The 20202-nt window shown below is 34.6% G+C and overlaps 1 protein-coding gene across 2 annotated transcripts in view; it reads right to left on the bottom strand.

Annotated features, from left to right (window-relative positions):
* The window catches only part of ANKS1B (ankyrin repeat and sterile alpha motif domain containing 1B), a 396726-nt gene that overhangs the window by 359502 nt on the left and 17022 nt on the right, over nt 1-20202 (bottom strand). The window lies entirely within an intron of this gene.

A 20202-nucleotide genomic window follows, 5' to 3' on the forward strand; every position in this document is an offset into this window, starting at 1 on the left:
GCTGATTATGTTTTTAAAATAAATCATATATACTTTTAAAAATAAGTTAATTAAATCACATTTTGTAATCTTTACGTATTTTACGGACAGCCTCATTGCATGTCCTGTTTAACTAGTCTCATGATCTATTATGGACTTTTAAAAAAACAAAGGACATATTTTTTTTCAAAGTGGAAAACATGGCTGCTAACCTACCAAAACCAACATCAAAATCAAGCCCTGGAAATTGGATAACAGAGGTGTATTGAGAACCAGCAGGTTTTTTTATATAACTGACCACATTTGAAATTGATTGTATCCTTTACAAAAGCAATTTACTTTTCCGTAACAGTTTTCATAATTAGTATTAAAACTTCCAGAACATAAAATTATGAGTCCTGAATTACAGTCTATATTCATTAGTTTCTAATACAGTGCTAAACAGTCACTGGCAAGCCATATTTCCCTTTACTTCATACATTATAATTAAGTGCTGTTGTTTAAAGAAAATAACTTGAAGCTAATAAGTAAAAAGAATTTTTCATACTGACATTTTTCATTGTCTACATCAGTAAAATGACATTCTGCTTAACATATGATTTTTAAGAACTATTACTATTGAATCTGTATTTTATTACCTATAAAATGGAATATATATCTATGTGTATATATATATCCACACTAGGGAATACTGATGTAGACTGGTCTCTTTCATTGTGTGTATTTGAATGATTCATTAGCTCATAAACTTAAGCAGTTGTTTTCTCACAAGTAATACTGTGTGCATACAGAATTATTTGTGTGAAACATTGTGTTCTGCACTGAGCATAATTCTACATAATGCTGGGTACTTCATCTCTCCCTGCAATTTAATTTCTTGGAAGAACAGGATTTAATTATTTTCTCGGGTGTAAGGAAGCAAAAAAAAGTAACTTTTTAAACAATCTGCTCAGACATCTACAGATGTTCTTTTCTACAGAAGACATTCTAATCTTTTTAATTAAAGGAAATTATTTTAACTTCATGGAATAGTAAAAATTGAGTCCATGAACTGACAGCTCTTCTGCAGTAGACAGATGATATTTATATGGCAGACAATCCTTCCTTTTTATTAGAAGGAAAGAAGCGCTTATGTATTGATAAGGTACAATCTCTCATACTTCTGTATACTGTTTATCAATTATTGTTTATTTATTGAATTATATTTTCATCCTTTGATATATACCAGCTTATAGAAGAATGAAGGAAACAAAAAGTGGTATGGAAAGTAAGATTTTAAATATTACAAAACAAAAAAATACACTACCAATCAGAACATAATTTACTTGGTTATGATAGCTTTCTTGCTTTGACTTAGAGTTCTTAGGATTTGTCTGTCGATTGTTTTTTTCAAAATGCAAGGATCCATGAATTCATATACTGTTCATGATGCGCTAGGCATCATGAATTTAAAAATAAAAAAAAAAACCTAAAAACTAAAAAACTCCTACCAAAACTCCCTAAAATAATCCTCATTCATTCTTCCCAAACTTTCTTCTTTAATCCAGTCACTAATTAAAACATTGTTATATTTCCTGACTCTGGTTTTGGGAAATATTTTTAACTGAAGCTATAATGATTTTTTTAAAAAAAAGCCTCTGAGACTTTATTAGAGAGTATATAAATGCACCTATGTGAAACTCCTCATGACACACAGGTTGGGCAGCTGAGAGGGGAAGGACAAAAGACAATGAGTAAATGCTGATGACTCAGAGACATAAGACAGGATGCACAGACTAATCACTGTTAGCTCCCAACGGGTACACAAAGACATGTTAAAAATCACAGCATGATTATCAAACTACAGAACAAAGCAAACATGAGCAGGACTCGGCTGCAGGCAGCTCTCTTCCCTTGGGCTCATGCTGAAATCCTCTCCCAGGTCTTGCATAGCAACAGGTCCAGTATATACATGGGTTATTTATGCTTTGATAACTGAGAATCAAATTCAAATTGGACAGTCTGAATACAAATTCTTACATCCTAAAACTCCCAGCTTCAGCTAAAGCTCTTCTCTTGCAATTAAAATACAGCAGGACATAAGTCCAGTCATATATAAGCTCAATAAAAAGCAGCTGACATCAAACAAAAGTCGAGTATGGACTGAGGAAAAGCCTTAAGATACCTTTTTTAGTATCATAAACATATATGATATGTGAAGAATCATTAAATGTATTGATTTATCTGTGTATTAAAACACCTGTGAAAGCAATACCAAGGAGTATCTGGCAGAAAGCAAATACTATTCAATCTTCAGAAAAGAATATTTATTGAAAGAAAATTAGCAGCTCTTCAGAATACTGTTAATATTGAATGTTCTCAAAAACATATTTCTTCCAGTGATGCAGTCAACCAAATTTCTAAATGTGGCATGCATTAGTAGGGAATGTTAGGAATCTGTTTTCCCATGTACATCAGTAAATTTAAACCTTCCCATTATATAATGTGCTTTGTATAAGATCTACAGATTGATCAAGATTAACCAGGAACACTCACTGTGTTATTTACTATTAGGCCATATAGTAGAGAAAGGCTAATTGCCATAGCTATATCTTTTTTCAGTGTGAATACAATACTTATGGGTACATTCCTATATTAAACTCCCTCCATAAATAAATACTGGGTTCTTTCAACTCTTTTCACACAACTAATACTTAGTGAAATTACATAAACAATAATTATTTTTCTATAAGCACAACAGAAATCAGTCTTCGGAGTGGTTGTGAAAGCCCTTGCATATCACATCAAACACTCACCAGTTGGTTGAGGGAGGGGATTGCCCCTTCTACTCTGCATTAGTGCGGCCTCACCACGAGTGCTGTGTGCAGGTTTGGGTGCCACAATATAAGAATGATCTAAAGCTATTAGAGAGCAACCAAAGGAGAGCTACAAAAATGGTGAAGGGCCTTGAGGGGAAGCTGTATGAGGAGCAGCTGAGGTCACTTGGTCTGTTCAGCCTGGAGGAGACCTGAGGAGGGATCTCATTGCAGTTACAACTTCCTTGTGATAGGAAGAGGAGGGGCAGACACTGATCTCCACTCTGTGGTGTAGAGACCAGTGACAGGACACAAGGGAATGGCCTTAAGTTGTGTCAGGGGAGGTTTAGGTTGGGTATTAGAAAACGGTTCTTCACCCAGAGGGTGGTTGGGCACTGGAACACGCTCCCCAGGGAAGCGGTCACAGCACCAGCCTGGAAGAGCTCAGGGAACTTTTGGACAATGCTCTCAGGTACAGAGTGTGACTTTTGGGGATGGCGCTATGCAGAGCCAGGAGCTGGACTTTGATGACCCTTGTGGGTCCCTTCCAACTCAGCTTATTCTATGATTTTTAGATTCCATACACTTACATGAATATACCCATGAATGCTGAGGTATAGTATATATACATCATTATTTTCTTTTGAAGAGCAGAGCACATTCTCAGAAGGACCATTCTGACTCCTTCTTTTACAAAAAAATAGCTGGCATTAAAATAAAAAAAATTTAAAAGCCACTCTAATATTACTTTTATCAGAAATAAACTGAAGCAAAGTCATATTTATCTTTTTCTCAAGAATACAGATATGATGACATATTTTACTAGGAAAGATATACCCTTAGCCATTCTTTTTCCTAATTCAACTGACCTTGAATCTTTAATAAGAAAAGAGACTTTTTTCCACAATTCATTTTTGGAGATCCAACACAGTATTCCCATCCAGCATGGTGCTTGCAATTTTAAAAACATTCTTATCACAGACAGGCAAAGTCAATATTTACTAGAAAAGGAGATTTTAAAACCTCTAAATGATTAATTATGCATCCTGGAACACTTACTGACATTTGTTTAAGTCGAAAAAAAATTCCTGAAGCTCTGGCACTGGAAGCAGCACTGGGAAGAGTAACAATTTGCATCAAAGATTTTTGAATATGGATGCTGTTAGATCTGTGACCTCAATCCAGTACTAAAGATTGTTCATCTTAGAAACCAACCTGAGATGAGACTCTGTTATAGCTCTAGGACACACAGAACAGAGTGTGCTATATATAGAGTCTGCAATTCAGCTGGCTTTAATGCCTTGTCCTTCCTCATCTGGGTTTCCTCAAAAGTAGAATAATTCTTTCAGACACGAGCAAAATAGACAGAAGAAAAAATGCATGATTCCATTTCCTCTTGTTTCTTGAAGGCCATCTCACACCTCATTCTCAATTTATGCTGAGATTTGAAAATGAGATTCAGAAATCAACTATAGTAACATTAATCCCTGCATCAATGTAATCAATCCCTCACTATCTTAACATATGAAAATGTAACAGATGTGAGAGTCTCACTTCTTGTGTTTGCATCCACATGATATTAAATGTTATCCACATGATTTCCCATATTCTCAATTCAAATCTTCCATATCTTCATCTCATAACAGCAGTAATAATGTCCAACCTTTTTGGACAACCTGCTATAACCTTAGCCTAAACTCAGAACTGTGAAAGACTACAGCTCCAGGAACTCACTTCCAAAATATGAATCCTGAGATATTAAGGCTCTTGAAGTCTATCAATGACCTATAACATATGTAGAATATTTGTGCTTTCCAGTAGAACATTTCCTCAGTTATTTAGACTCCATGAACCTAAGCAGACAATAAGCAAGGCAGAGGACATCAGAAGTGTGCAAAATTACATTTTTACAAGATATAAGGTAATTGAAAGTAACCTTGATCAAAATGAATGCAAAAGAGTACTAAAACTCTTTCCTGTTGTCCTAAAAGGGTGACTTTATAATGCTGAACTGTATAATGTAAACATTATGTTTATATTTAGTAACATAAATTTTAAACTATTTGAGCCTGTTCTTTGGAGAAACATCGTTTCAAATCAGAGGTGCTCTTATTGCGTTTGCTAGAATGCTACCATGGAGTATCTGCATGTTGACTGCCTCCATCCAACTGCTAACACTCATTCTTTCCATCAGCTTTGATTTAACTTCGTTAACAAGGACACAGCTTAGGAAAGACATACAAAATATAGATAGGACAAAAACATTATAGAAATGGTAGTCACTACACCGAACGTTCAGATTACATCAACATTTCTTTCTTCTCTTAAATTGATTATCAAGTTAAATAAGGAAGTCATTCAGGGTGAAATTAGTTACTGCATTATGTACAGCTGGGCAAAACCAATCCACTGATCAAGTTTTTTCAGAGCCTTGAAGAGAGGTCTTTATCAGACATACTGCAAACCTCAAATGGAATCATTGTAACATCTAATCTTTAACACATAGAGCTATTATAATGTGAAATGTTCAAATGTTTTTTGACATAGCATAGAAAATCTGAATAAGAATGATATTGGATGAAACTATTGCATGATACAAAATTACTAAATCAGATAATGTTATTTACTAAGGACAGTTTAAGCATAAAATCTCTATCCTATGTTAGCTAGCTATGCTCTAGCTAACTGGAACAGTAGGACAGAAAAAAACTTTCCAACAATAAAAATATAGAATTAATTCCTTGATTTCTTCTCTCAGCAACATGTCATATTTGAAATAAATAATATCAAAACAGAAGGATGCTACTCAGCACACATTTCATTTGCTATGCTTTGCCAACAGAGGTCAGAATTACCTCAGCAGCATCCAAAGCATTACTATGATCATGACTAGAAATACTTTTATAACCACAAAATTACTTTCACAAAGACAAATAACATACTTTAAATAGAAACTGAAGTTCCACAGTGACATATTACAAAGGTCTTCCAAAGCTTTTGGATATGTAACAACAATGTCACAATTTAAAATTTCCTGAACGCTGTTACTGAAATAACTACAAAAGTCATATCCATCACATGACTGACAAAGTATTTGGTAAGATATGCTAGCAATCATTTAGATCACTTGGAAAATATCAATTCATTCAACATGATGCTTTCCATTGAACAAAATCATTTATGACGCACAGCTTAGGAGGCAAAATGTAATTACTGTAAAATTATTGAGTAAATTTTCAGTCTATTTATGTTAGAATTCCCTATTTAAATCCATTAGAAGTTATTGTTTCTACTCTATTTAAAAGCCTTATCAAATGTAGAAATGAAATCCAAAACTAAGAGCTTTAAATGACACATAAGCTTCTACTATAAAGGAAGATTTAGCTGATGTAGACTTTCAAACAGCTTAAAAAGAACAATAACCAATCACTTATTTCCAGATGTATCTAAAGTGAACACTGTGTTTTTTAATTTTCCAAAAACCAATTACACATCAAGAAAGAAATATTCTTTGCACCTCAAATAGTTTTACTGTGGAATGTTTTCCAGAAAATGAACCTGAGACCAACTCCAAAAGTATTGCAAGTGCTCCATAGAATTGCAGCTCTCTGGATCATGAACTTTTCAACAATATTAAAATAAAAATGCTAAATGTGGGGGAATGTATTTAAAGAATAATCTTTCAGAATAATCTTTTCAGCATCTTTCTTCTCCTTTAAATTGAACTGATAGGATACTTCACAAAATCTGTTTTGGCAAATACCTTTTTTTAAAATATATAACAAGACTCAGCCACAACAGGAATAATTTAATGTCCTTTCTGAACTTTCTGTTTGGTAAGAGATATCTAGAGAACCCAAATTTGTCTGCAAATATTCTTCCTAATATCATAGATTTAAAAAAAAAAAAAAATTGCAGGAGAGAGCCCAGTTCCATAATAAGACACCATGCAAAATGATTCATCACATGTCTCTCTCTAATTTAGTATCAGCACTATGGTACCTGAAGGACTCATAGAACAATTACTGTGATTTTTTTCAACTGTGTTTAATCTAAATAATGTTTCTAAATCTTTATATAATTGAGCAGTAAAAAAACAAGTCCCCAGCTAAATAGCTTAGGTACTAAACTAAATATATCACGCAAGGCTAGACTGGCCTATAACAAAAAGAAGGGAAATGATACACCAAAAAAGGTTATGAAATGCATGTGTAGATGGTAGATTCCATCCTACTTTCCTTTATTATATATATAAATCTCTCCCTTTTTTCCTTTAAAGGTCATACATTCGCAGAGAGGAAGGGATCCTTGTTTGTGAAATTGCCAGAAAGCTGTAGGTTTTTAGAAAATTATGGAGATGGCAAGGCCTCTGACATACACATGGACCAGGTTCTCTAGAAGCTAGTTAGCATTAACTCTTTAAAGAATCCAGACACAAAACCCCCTGAAAAACAGACTCCAGCTGAATTTACCTGATTCTGAATTCACTTTAAATTTCAATTATCTTTAATTTTGGAAAGAAAGATCTTTTACTATACCTCGTTCTAAGGTCACATTTAACAACTAGATTTGACTGTCAGTTCAGTCTTGGCAGTAAAATTATTCAGATGAAGCCATCACTTCACCAAAGGGAGCACAATTGGATTTCAAATAGTAAGAAAAGGGGCATTTTCCCCCAAGTGCTGAAGTACTGACCAAAACTACACTTGTCATATTTGGAGTCACACTAGAAAATTCATATATATATATATATATACATATATATATCCTTCCAGTGGAATTAAATTTTAAAAGTGGCCAAGGCCCAGCTAGATGGTAGTTCAGGGCTGGCCTCCACACAGGCAAAGAAGCTCATATAGATGGGTCTGACAGCTTAATTTAGCAAAATTCAAGGAACTTTTCTCTCCTAGGGTGAGTGGGTTGTAGTAGAAGATAAATGTTTAAAAACTGTCTAGTTACTGGAATAAGTATCTCCTGGATTTTCAAGAAGCCACCTGAAAAGAGTGCAAAGTGATCTGAAGGAACTTGGCATCTTAAAAGGCATGAGAGCTCAACCTAAGTTTATATGAAAGACCTGCACAGCACGTGATTTGAAAAAAACACACAGAGCACAGCATTGCTCCTATCATACTGATAATGGAGACACTGAATTAATTAGGGGTACATTATTAGCATAAAGATTCCATACAGCCATGATTCCATACAGACTTTGATCATGCCAGTTCAGAGTAGACTGAATGCACAGAGAATTTGTAAATATTTTCTCTAAAAGCATAATCAAAGCTGGAAGGTTAATTTCTCCTTGGGCATGGAAACAGAATACCAGGATGCAATTCATGGTTGCAGAAATTCTAAAGCTATACCAAATCTACAGATATACAGTAAACATAACAGAAATAAAACTTTTTTTTTTTTTTGTAAAACATAAAACTTTAACAGTCCAACCAATGAAGGAACAGATTCTCATTATGTGAAATACAAATTTTAACATAATTGATCATATAGTTCTGCCACATAGAAGACAAAACTTTAGGAGCAGTCTAGGGTATGAAATAATTTCAGAACAGCTTGGAGGTTTTTTTCAATGGCAAGATGAATTTTACAGCTTCAGTTTTGTAGCCATCACAGTTACAAAAATCTTCACATAGAAGTAAATTGGTACAGGACTGTATTTTTAATTTTACAAACAGAAACTGGTTTTTGGCTTTCCCACATCGAGTCACTTTGAACAACCTAAAATCCCTAACAGATTCTACAGACAATAATTTTTAGGCAGTAGAGTTTTATGTACTTCTCTTCCATGTCACAGAGGCACAATTGTTTCAGTCCTCGTTTACAAAATAGCAGTGGACAGTCTGGAATCTAGACTGTTTATATACTGTTGAGATCAAAGCACAATTGATATCATTAAAACTATCTGGCTCTGCTTAGCTCCCAGAAAATATGTCAAGGGTTGTACGCAGGTTAGAACTCTCCATTCTGCCAGACCCTGAATGCCATGTCAATTCTCTTGTCACTTCAGCTCTGAACCATTTAGGAACTCAGGCTGCACCACCAATAGTAAACGAAACATGTTTGGAATTATTTTCTGGCACTAAGGTTATGCTGGTATAGAATGCTCCACACCTACACTACTCAAACCTTCTAAACAGGATAGCTGCATCCAGATTGTCTATCAGGCCCTAGGCACATACTAATTCTTCAGCTCTGCTTGGTAGCTCTTTCCTTGGGAGAATGCCACATGGCACCTTCCAGTACCCAGGAACGTTCCCTGGCATGTTAAAAGTTTGATGCAGCCTCACATTCCTGTCACAAATTTGGCAGAAGCCTGTCATTCACTAGCAGCATTTATCAGCTTAGAGGATGCAAAAGCACCACTGTTTTGAGTTTGGGTCCAGACAGATCATGATGAGCTTCTGGCCCACGGTTCATGTTTCTGCTTTATGCCTTTGATTCTCCCTGCAAAGGGCATAGAAGGGAGAAGTAGTGGTACACTGACCCAAATTCCTTTTTTAGTTCATTGCTTGACTGCTTGACACCAGCATAGAGGATAAGGGGGAGGAAAGCTGTAGATGTGAATATCCCAAACAATACACCACTGATGTTAACTTCTTTTCTTCTTTTCTCCTCCTTCACATCATATTGATGGAAATTCCTAGCAGCACATCCATAACTGCATAGTACACCTGCAAGGCTGCAAGGCAGTCTAGGAGTCTCATTCTGGCAAAAGTTTAAGAAAGGAATCCACAATGGACTCAGAATTACCTTATTCTAGGAAAATATTGCTAATGGCTATAGCAGCACGAATCGGTTCAACTTTTTAGCGGAAAAAAACACTTAACAAAAAAGCGGTCTTTTTTCAGTTCAAAAAATCAAAGGCATAGGTATGAAAATCCTTCACACCGAAAATACCTACATTTAAGTTTTATAAGCAGGGACTCTGGAAGAAACTTCATATTCTACAGAAGGAAGCCAGAAGTACTGGGTAGGAAAAAAGAATTAATCCCACCAATACAAAGCAAGTTGAAATTAAAGACAGCCAAAGCCTTACTGAACTGACACATTTCTCACTTCTCACTTCCCAGTCATCACAAATCAAGGAGAAAGAAGCCTTCCTAGGTGAGAGGGACCTAGTTAAACATTGGAAATTTGTCCCACTTATCAGAGATATTATTTTCCATAATTAATTAGATGGTCTCTCCAGAAGAAAAAACAAGTTTCTGTCCTGTGAGATCAGGTCAAGGATGAAAGTGAGAGTTGGATATCCATACCCATGATGAAGAATATGCTGGAACTAGGAAATTCCATAGTGCCAGTCTGTCATACTACCTCTGAAAATCCCTCAAAAATGAAAAACAAAGGAAAGTATAAATGATGAAATTTAAATAGAGAAGAAAGGAACTCCAATGCCTCATCATAGTTGAAGCAGGGTAGGAGGCACATTCAATTGATCTCTGTGACAAAGTTTCAGCTTCTGGAAGGCTGAGGTAATAAAATCGAACTACAGAATGCTGTCTTACATCTCCTACTCACAGTTCACAAGCCTGTAGTAGGTCAAATTGTTTGATAATGTATTGAGAGCTTCTAGTAATTGAAAGCTTTGACTGGATATACTGATCTGAAAGATTAGCCAGCTTCCAGATAGCAGAGAGAATTTTGTATCACTTTGTTAATGGATCACATGGTGGCACAGCTCCATTTCCACACCAAATCATTACAGTGAAATTAAAAAGGTGCTCTAGTCCACCTGAGCATGGAAAACTGTAACAGAAGATACCTGGAGTCACAAAAAGTCCAAACTACAGGACTATATACTGGAATTATTCATAATCAATTTTAAGTTAAATTTCCCATAGATAAATCACGTTATGGAAAAAAACTATTTTACAAAGCAAGAGACACAAATGACCCCTGTCGATTTAAAGATAAAATTGCATTGAATTTTATAGTGTGAACTATTCTTCAAGCTCAAGATGGACCTCTTTTTCTTTCAAACTTGAACGTAGCTGGTTTCCCATTGGTTTCTTATGCAATAAAAAAGAAACTGATTTCTTGACCACAGTCACAAAAAGTTGAAGGAAAATTGGAATGGTACAGCTATGGGGCTGGGAGGAGAGACTAAAGAAGATGTTTTAACCAATGCCAGTACAAACTAAAACACCTATAAAAACAAAATGCAATTAATATTGTGTGTTATAAATAAAATTAATAAAAGAAAAAGGAGGAAAGAAATCAAAATTCAGATCATTTGAATTGAGCTCCTACCAGTTGCATTCTGCAATGATAGCCATTAAAACATCACAAAGATTTGGTAGCAGGCTCTACTACCTTCTTTACACTTGTACATGGTGGATGAAGTGAATTATAGGCACTGGAAATTAAGGAGTTCTAATTTCAGCTGCATCATCTTATGTGTGCAGAAATAAATCAACCACAAACTTGCAGTCAACCACAAGATTAAAAATAAGAAGAAGTACTCAAGTTAGTTATACTATAAAAGTCATATTATTTTTTATTCTTAATTTAGTATTTCTAGTGATGTGGTTCACTGTGAAATAAAAGGAGTACATAGTTCTAAACTTAGACCTCAACCCATGGATCTCAAATGAAATATAAAAGAGGAACAATAATCCATATGTATATAATCCACAATTAGAAACTATCTATCTCCTTAGCACACTGTAAAATGTAACTTTATTTTAAATTTAACTTAATTTTAAATGCGGTTATTGCAATAAGCAAAGACAGGCATCTGCAAATACAGAATAAACTCAATTTCTAAATGCTCCTCCACACACTGTGGAGGGTTTCATAAAGACGTATATGCATATACTATGATTATTCACTTCTTCCCAAGGCCATTTCCATTCTTTGGAAACTATTTTCACACTTAGACATTGAGCTACACAAGCAGAACTCATATTTGTAACCTATCTGAGGAAGAAAGTTCCATATTCTCCAAAAGACAATATGTGGATTTTACCCTTACAAAGGTGACCAATTAGTCTTTCTACCCTGAACACAACCTAAGCATTGAGTGAATAGGATATTATACCAAATTCAACATAGTTACTATCAAATCATCATCAATATTTCAGCATTGTAAAGACAGCAACATAAAATAAGGTTTTACTACGACAGTTGGTACTATACTATAAAACATAAATTATGCATAAAATATTTTGAAGTTGAATGAGAGCAGTTACTTTGTCAATAATTCAGGCAATAAAAGAACAGCAATTCCCAATGTTTTAAGTGTTTCCAACAGCATTTGATTCTGTTTTTATTGGTTCTATTGCTATTTCTTTATTCCTGTAATTAAGATGAAAACATAAAATGAGGGGAAGTTATAGCTGTATAATACATGAATAAAATGGTGATTTTTTTCTCCTGATATTTTTCTGAATTCTTTTTATGTAAGGGGATAAAGTTTCTTTAAATAAAGCTGTATTTTCAGGATAAAAGAAATCAAAATAAAAACATTTGAGAAACTTCAGTCCAAACTATCAGCATAATTATTTCACAATTGTTACTGAAAGAAAAAAAAACCTTAACTTCCAAAACTAAGGGACTGGAGTATCTTTTAAGAGTAGAAGCTGAGTCTTGTAGCACTGTTTAGGCTAGAGAAGGCTTGGGGAGGATCTCACAGTAAGTATACAGTGGGAGGATATAGAGAAGACAATGCCAAACTCTTCTCAGTAGTGCCCTGTGGCAGGACAAGAGGCAACAGACATGAAGTTCAACACATTAAATTCCACCTGGGAATAAGAAAACACTTTTTTATTGTAAAGATTATGGAACACTTGAGTGGGATGGCCCAAGACACAGTGTGTCCATTCCTGGAGATACTCAAGATCTGACTGGGCAACCTCTTCTAGCTGACCTCTGCAGATGACCTCCTAAGGTCTCTTCCAGCATCCACTCTTCTGTGATACACATTAATTTTACATGAAGATGTATTATTTTTTTTACTAAGATGTCCATCTCTTGAAGTCATGCATGAAAGTACATATAATAGAAAACTCATCTGTAATTTTTTTTGTCTTCAAATAAATACAGACATATACAGGAGAATTCAAATTCTCCTCTTCAACTATACAGAGCTTCATCTAAAAAATTAATCTAGACACCAGTAAGCAGATTGCATCAAGGGTAACTCACTTATTATAGTGATGGAGTAAATATACCCAGTCAATCCAAACCAACCAGGTTTTTTCCTTTCTAACACATGTAAGGCAAGTGCACCTCACATTCCATTCTACACACACTTCCTGAGAAACTTGGAGCTAGGACATGCATTAATAACATCTCTGCTTTTGGCAGTCCTAGAGAGGCATGTAGGAGATACACTGAACTGCATTCAGTACTGCCATAAAGTCCTCCATTAACCACTAGGAAAGGAATAATGAAACTGGTCAAAAGCTGATCAAATGACTTGTACCAAAGACCACAATACACAACTTAAAAAACTTGCAACATACTTGTTTCTTTTCTCCTAAAAATCTAAATGTTTGTGGTCCAGACAGCAAGACAATTTGAACAATTTCATCTTTTCAGAGTGTTTGTGACAATGTAAATAATAGACTGACTAGGACAACAGAAATTCTATCCCAATAAAAGATAACTGTCTACTTTTCAGAGCCTGAAGGAACTTCTAGGTACCAGAACTACTTTACCGTGAAGTTGTTTGTGAAGAATGCCACCTTTAACAATGACAGACTGCAGTGGAAAACAAAGGAAACATGCAACCATCTCTATCAACTCCTAGTGAAGAAAGTAACAGATAAGGAGAGCTACTAAATTAGTACCCTTAAATTAGTCAATGAGAAAATAATATCAAAGAGAAAGGGAGAGAAAATTACTCTTGTCCAACAGTCTCACTGCTTAAGAATCTAAGTAACAGTAGCAAGTAGTGAACATGATTGATCACAATCAATTCTTTGGCCAAGCTTCAGCACCAGAAGAACTTGTAGCTGTGGATATTGTTGCCAGAAAAGACAGAATGCTTATGATGAGAATTTAACTGTGAAGACATTCAGAATATATGAAATGGACCTTTGGAATCATCTCATTCAATCACTTTCTCTGAGATACAAAAATTTCAAAGCTGGAGCTAATTTTGAGGTTAGTTCAGTTTGCTTGGGAAATTGTGCAGTCAAATTTTAAGTCTTTTCAGTCATGGATATTACACCATCTTTCTTGCCAGTCTTTCACAGAGCTTGATTACCCTAACTGTGATTTTTATTCATAATACCCAACATAAATTTCCTTGTTGCATTTTGTATCTGCTCCCACTTTCCCCTTGCTGTGCACACCTGATACAACTGATAAGACTGGGGCCCTTTTTAACCCAAAAAGAAGTAGTTTGAAAACTTGTCAGTTGAGGACACCTTAATGAGATCCTATTTAGTGCTCTTCTGTCTGAACAACTCTTTCAACTTCTCATATGTCAGTGCTCCAGCTTCTTAATGATCTTGCTGTGTTTCTCTCTTCTGGATTTTCCCCAGTTGGTTTATATCTCCTATAATGAAGTCCAAAACTTCACACTAAAACTTGGTCTGATATTATAATAATACAAATGAGATTATAAACATTAATTATCCATGTAGAACTTCCTCAGATCTTAAATAAAAATTTTTAATAGCTGATCTATTAATAAAAAAAATCAATTATAATTTCAAACCATCTTATGAATTTTGTTCCATTTTAAGTCTAACAAAGAACAACTGCTTGGATTTACTTTGACCATAACTGTCCCACTTTAGAAGGAAAATCCCACGTAGAGAAGATTTTTGGGTGATGGGTAATGCTAGATCCATTTAAATTAAGCCATAATGTATTTGGTTAATCTGTAATCAGTCAACTGTATGATGTTCCACTGACATTGCTTCTTGTAATTTCTAATACTCTGTCTATTATGCTTTCTGGGAATTTTCAATCATGCCCTTCACTAAATGTATTCATAAACACCTGAATAGGAAATAGTTTAATGCACCTGCCATGGGATAATGTAACAGAAAACTAATGCATGATGCACTCATTCCAACTGTTTAGATATCATACTCTTCTCAGAATAGTAATGCAATACCCTGAAGATGTGCTCAAGTTCCTGTTGACTTCAATATCCTTGGTAAAGTACTAAAAGGGAAACATCTCTTGAAGATTGTAGAAGAATTTTATTTCTCAGGTATGGCCTCAAGGAACACCATCTGAAGGTGCTTTTTTCGACTCACTGCAAACTGCATCTTCAATATGGAAGGACAAGTAGGATGGTTCTCACAGATCCAGTATAAAACATAAAGATCTATTTCAAAACATGGGCATCCAGATATAAAGTTTAAGTTATAATAAACATGCTGGGTGCTGCAAATAATCACTAATTTTCCCTACAGTGAAAGCCACATTATCACTAGGTTTGATAAAACTTTTGAAAATGAAATGGCAAACCTGTACACAAGGCATAATTTTATCAAGAGAAAGCAGCACACATTATACCAGTAATCTTCTGCCATGAGAAAATTTTCACCAATCTGAGGATCTCCTTTAATATAAACTTATTTTTAAAATTATTAAAAATATGTCACAACTTACTGTCTTAATACACCATTTAAGTAAAAAAGATTATCATTATTTGAGGTGCCAAGAACAGATCCTGGTGTATAGTGCTAGATCAGCTACATGTTCAAGTAACAAATTTTGCTCCAACTACCTGCTGGTACTGACAGATTAGAACTCCCCTGGGTGTTTAAAAACAAAATGAACCAGGCACCAGGATGTGTCCCAGCCACCAACTGTATAAAATACACTATTTTTACTACAGATATCAGAGAAGAGGAACAAAAATACCAAGATGCACCTACTGAAAGTTGAATGGAACTGAATAGAAAAATGCAGACATCTGAGGAACTTTAAATAAATACAAACCACTAGCCCATACTAAGAGATGTGAGAAGAAATTACAATTTTGGCACACACTTTTGTCATCTTGTGAAAAATTTGCGATAAGCTGTTGGGAACTTTTCTATTAGTGTTGTTTGCCAATACTGTGGTTTTGTATTGTAAATTGGGATTAGGAGTATTCTTACAGTATGTTGCTAGAGAATTTAGGTTCCTGGAGCTTTCTTGAGATCTCTCAATTCTTTTGATAGTATAAGAAAAAGTATATGTGTAGAGTGATTACCTAAAGAATCTGATACCAATTTCTTCATACTCAGTATTCTTTATATATTTTGTCTTTAAAATTTAATTTTCTTCTTTAAAATATTCTTGGCTTATCAAACTGTTCATCTTTAACCCATTCCTGCAGATTATCAAGGTTTTACTATAGTCTAATCCTGTTAATTATAAAGTATTTTGCAATAGTTTCTAGTTTTTCAGTATCTGTCAATTTGACTAATGCAATTTTAGTTTCTTCCTCCAAAACAAAAATACTCTGCAGAATCAAACTCTGACATTTCTCTAAGTGAGAATTTATTTCAAGACACTGAACAGAGGAAACAAACAGGTTAGAGGAATATGGGAACTCTCAGACCAGACTTTGCTGAGATTAGCTTGGGAGTCAGCCACATTTAAATGCATCTTCCTCTTTGTTTTACTGTTAGTGTAACCCTCTGGCTACTAACATTAAAATTTGGTAGAATAAGCTATCATTTACAGTCTCTATGTTTATAGTCCCTTATCTTGTAACACTTTAATCCATGACAACATTCATGTTCAAGCTAATGCAATGATTGGTTTTTTTCAACATTAAGGTTTTAAGAATCACAGTATTATTTTATTTACTTCAATCTGATAATATATTTAAAATAAAAATGTTGCATATTCTGCATTCCTTTCATTAACCAATTTTATAATTATTTTTAAGATGGGACCTAGTTTTACATAAATTATCATTCATTAATTATTAATGCTTTCTGCTCAGGTTCTGGATAAGGAATGATTTTTTTCTTCACATTCCAAGTTAAATGAGAGTAAAATACTATATTGGACTTAGAGAAAGTCATATTTATCATAATATTTTTCCTTTCTGAAAACTCTACACCATACCAAGGGATGAGTTCAGTTCTTCACAGTTTTCTTTAAAGAAGAATTCTCAGATATGGCAAAAATTTTCAAGCTAAAACTCTTCGTAAAATAAAACGCCCAGCATATATATATATATATATATATATATATATATATATATTAGTTATGTTGCATGAATTCTGAAATTTACATTTTTTGGGTGGAAAATTTTACAAGGTCTTCTCCCATTGTTCATCAGTCAAATACTTTGGGAATGTATGTTTCAGTGTTAAGATGGATTTATAAAAGTGTTGAATGTACTGACATTATGAAACTGTTTCTCTACTTGGAGCATGTTACCAATGCAGAAGTTCTAGTGCAACACAAAGTACCTGCATCATGCATATATATGCTGGATGTGAGCAAAACAGTGCTTTTCATGGCACAGAGAAATTCTCCCATTCACTCTGCAGAGCAACTAATCAAACCAATAAAATTAGCTTCATTTACTGAAGGATTTATTGGTTCCTTGTAGATATATTTATAGATACATACGTAAAAATAATTGCCCTTTTTCCCTTTTTTAACCAAAAACTTTTTGGTTCCAACTTTTCAAGCACATTCATGTATGATTTTTTTTTTGAGAAGTCACTTAAATATTAAGATTTCTAAAACTATTTCCATACTGCTTGATTGCTGCATTCCCTTCATTCTACTATAATAACCAGATTTTCTTTCATAAACAAGAAGTTCCCTGAGTGTACTATTTACACACTAGTGCACTCTAAGACTGTCCATCCTACCATGCAGAATTAAATAAATCACAGTCTTCTGTACAAACCATGCAAAAAAACTACTGCCCATCAGTAAAATGCAGACTCAGATATGTTCTTTCTCTGACTAACTTTTCTTCTTTATGGATGGTGAATTTAGCAAGTGTGCGAGCATCACTGCCTATTATGCATTACCTCTTCTCCCCAGTGTAAAATCACATTTTATTTTGCTTATGATTAAACTGCTTTGTTTAAGTTTCACATGTCAGACTTCTAAGAAAGGAGCTCTAGAGTAGAAGAAGAAAATAGGGGACAAGGGAATGAAATCTGAATTAGCATATTAAGGGAAATTCACAGGAAATTAAAATAAAATTAAATGAGAAGACAGAAAAGAAGACCCAACTCATACAGGCAAGACATGAAATTTGGAGAGGGGCTGTTGAAATAATTTAAATAGCTGAGGAAAAGACTGGCAGCATTAGCCTCCCAAGGGTAAAATGAAGAGCTATGAAAGGACACAAAGAAACATAGGATATTTGGAATAAAGGCTAAAAAAGCTAAGAACACAATTGGACAGAATTGTGAGCTGAATTTTCATCAAGTTACCAGAAACACTTGTTACACACTCTTCCAGAATGTGTTTTCTTAAAGTGAATTCCATAATAACTGAGCAAATGTCAGCAACACTTTCAACAAAATAATAATACCCACAATGTACCTGTACCAAGCATCCTAGTCAAGCATGCAGAGTTGTGTGCAGCACACCCTGAAGTGTTTCATTTCTCATTGACCTGCATCAGGTTATGTAGTTAGTGGCTTATAAACTTCATAAGGCCAAAAGATGACTTCTTTGGCCATGAATAGCCAGGGTCTTAGTCCCATGAGTTGCTATCATGCAGCTGGTCAGTTGTGATGCAAAAATTGAACATGTTTGATACCACAAACATTATGGAATTTCTAGTTTATCATGGTTTTTTTACAAAAGAAAAGAAAATTTTATATATATATAATTATGTGAAAATATTTTAAGAAATCACACTGAAAAGGAAATGAATAGCACAAATAAGTTTTGCTTCCTTTTTTTTTTCTCATTAAATCTGCCTCAGCCTGTCTATGTAACCTACTCTGAAGGTAGTTCATGAATCTGTACAACACAGCCTGCTAAATGTGAAGTTAAACAGAAAGGGAAATAGATTCTGAATGGACTAGAGGACTGCATGGGGAAAATGAATAAATTTGTATGTAGGGTAGTGCAATATTGACCTAGAGATGCAGATTTTTTTGTACCACAGAGGTTTTCTGACAGTAGAAAAGTCTCTTAAATCTAACTTTACTAGAATGATCATCGAGCATGTAACTTTCAGAATGCCCACTTCATATTCTGAGTTTTAACTGTACAAGCACTATATGCAGTTGCCCTGCTAGTCAGAGGAAATTGTGCTTTGCACTTTTAAATGGCTTGTGATGACAACTATTCTGCAAAATCAGAAAGCAGGTTTTAGGTGTTTTGAATCAGGCATCTAAAATTACCCAATGATGTTGACCCTAGTGTCTCAGGACTTCACATATCCATTTGTAAAGTGGAGTAATAATACCCTGTCATCAAACAAGGTTGTTTTTGAAAATAAATGTATTATACTTGCAAAACTCTGCTGTGAAATAAGTCAGGAAAAGAAGTCTCTTTATAGAAACACCTACAAGCTGTGCGTCAAAGGCATAAGCTAACAGCTACAATGGGAAAATAAAATACTGAATAACAACTAAGAGAGAACCATCCCTCTTGTACAATTAAAGTGGAGTGAATTTTATCTGAAGAACACCATGTGGTAATGTACAACATTCAGTGATACACACAATATGCCACCAACATGCCACAGTTCATGGGCAGACCATCTGCAGACAAATGTGGGTTCACAGACATAGGACTGCCTGCAAAAGCCAGTTTGGACTTAATAGCACTTCTTGGCCAAATGTATGCATTTATAATGCTCCTAAAACTAGCTGAAGTCTGGAAGAATTATAGCCACATTTGCATGATACTGAATCTGAGCTAAGAAGTCCTGCTAAACCCAGGCTCACTCTGTGTAGATCTAGGCTGGGTATCATTGCTCCATGCATATAAATCTAAAGAGAACCACATATAGATTATTAGATGGCTCTGTTGATCCTGGTACAGATAATGTAATTTACAGATAACATTGGTGTGTGTTACCTCACCATGCTTTCCAGTACTTCAGGATCTAAGAGATCCTAAATTTGCTCTCCCCACTTTCTATGACTCTTTGCCTAGACATAAGACCTTTAGGAAGAAGAGAAAGAGACTTTTTAAGTTTAGCGCAGTAAATGACCTTGATCTCTGCAAGACAGCTTTTTTACTCATTAGCTGATCTATCTCTTTCTCAAGACAATTGCATACTGAGACGGACTTCCCTTCTGTACTTTCTCTTTATATCTCTTCTAAATAAATATGTTTATTCATGCTTATGTTTTAACTAACAAAATAATATCTCCAGGCTTTTTATAAACCAGTAAATCAGCAAGTCACTGTATATTTCTTCACTCTTTCTGCTTTTTCATTACTTTAGTTATCTTATTCCCATCACAAATCTGAAGCACTTATGTGTGAAGTTCTTTTGTTTACAATACATTAT

Source organism: Vidua macroura, chromosome 5, assembly GCF_024509145.1.
Source record: "Vidua macroura isolate BioBank_ID:100142 chromosome 5, ASM2450914v1, whole genome shotgun sequence".
Taxonomy (NCBI): Eukaryota; Metazoa; Chordata; class Aves; order Passeriformes; family Viduidae; genus Vidua; species Vidua macroura.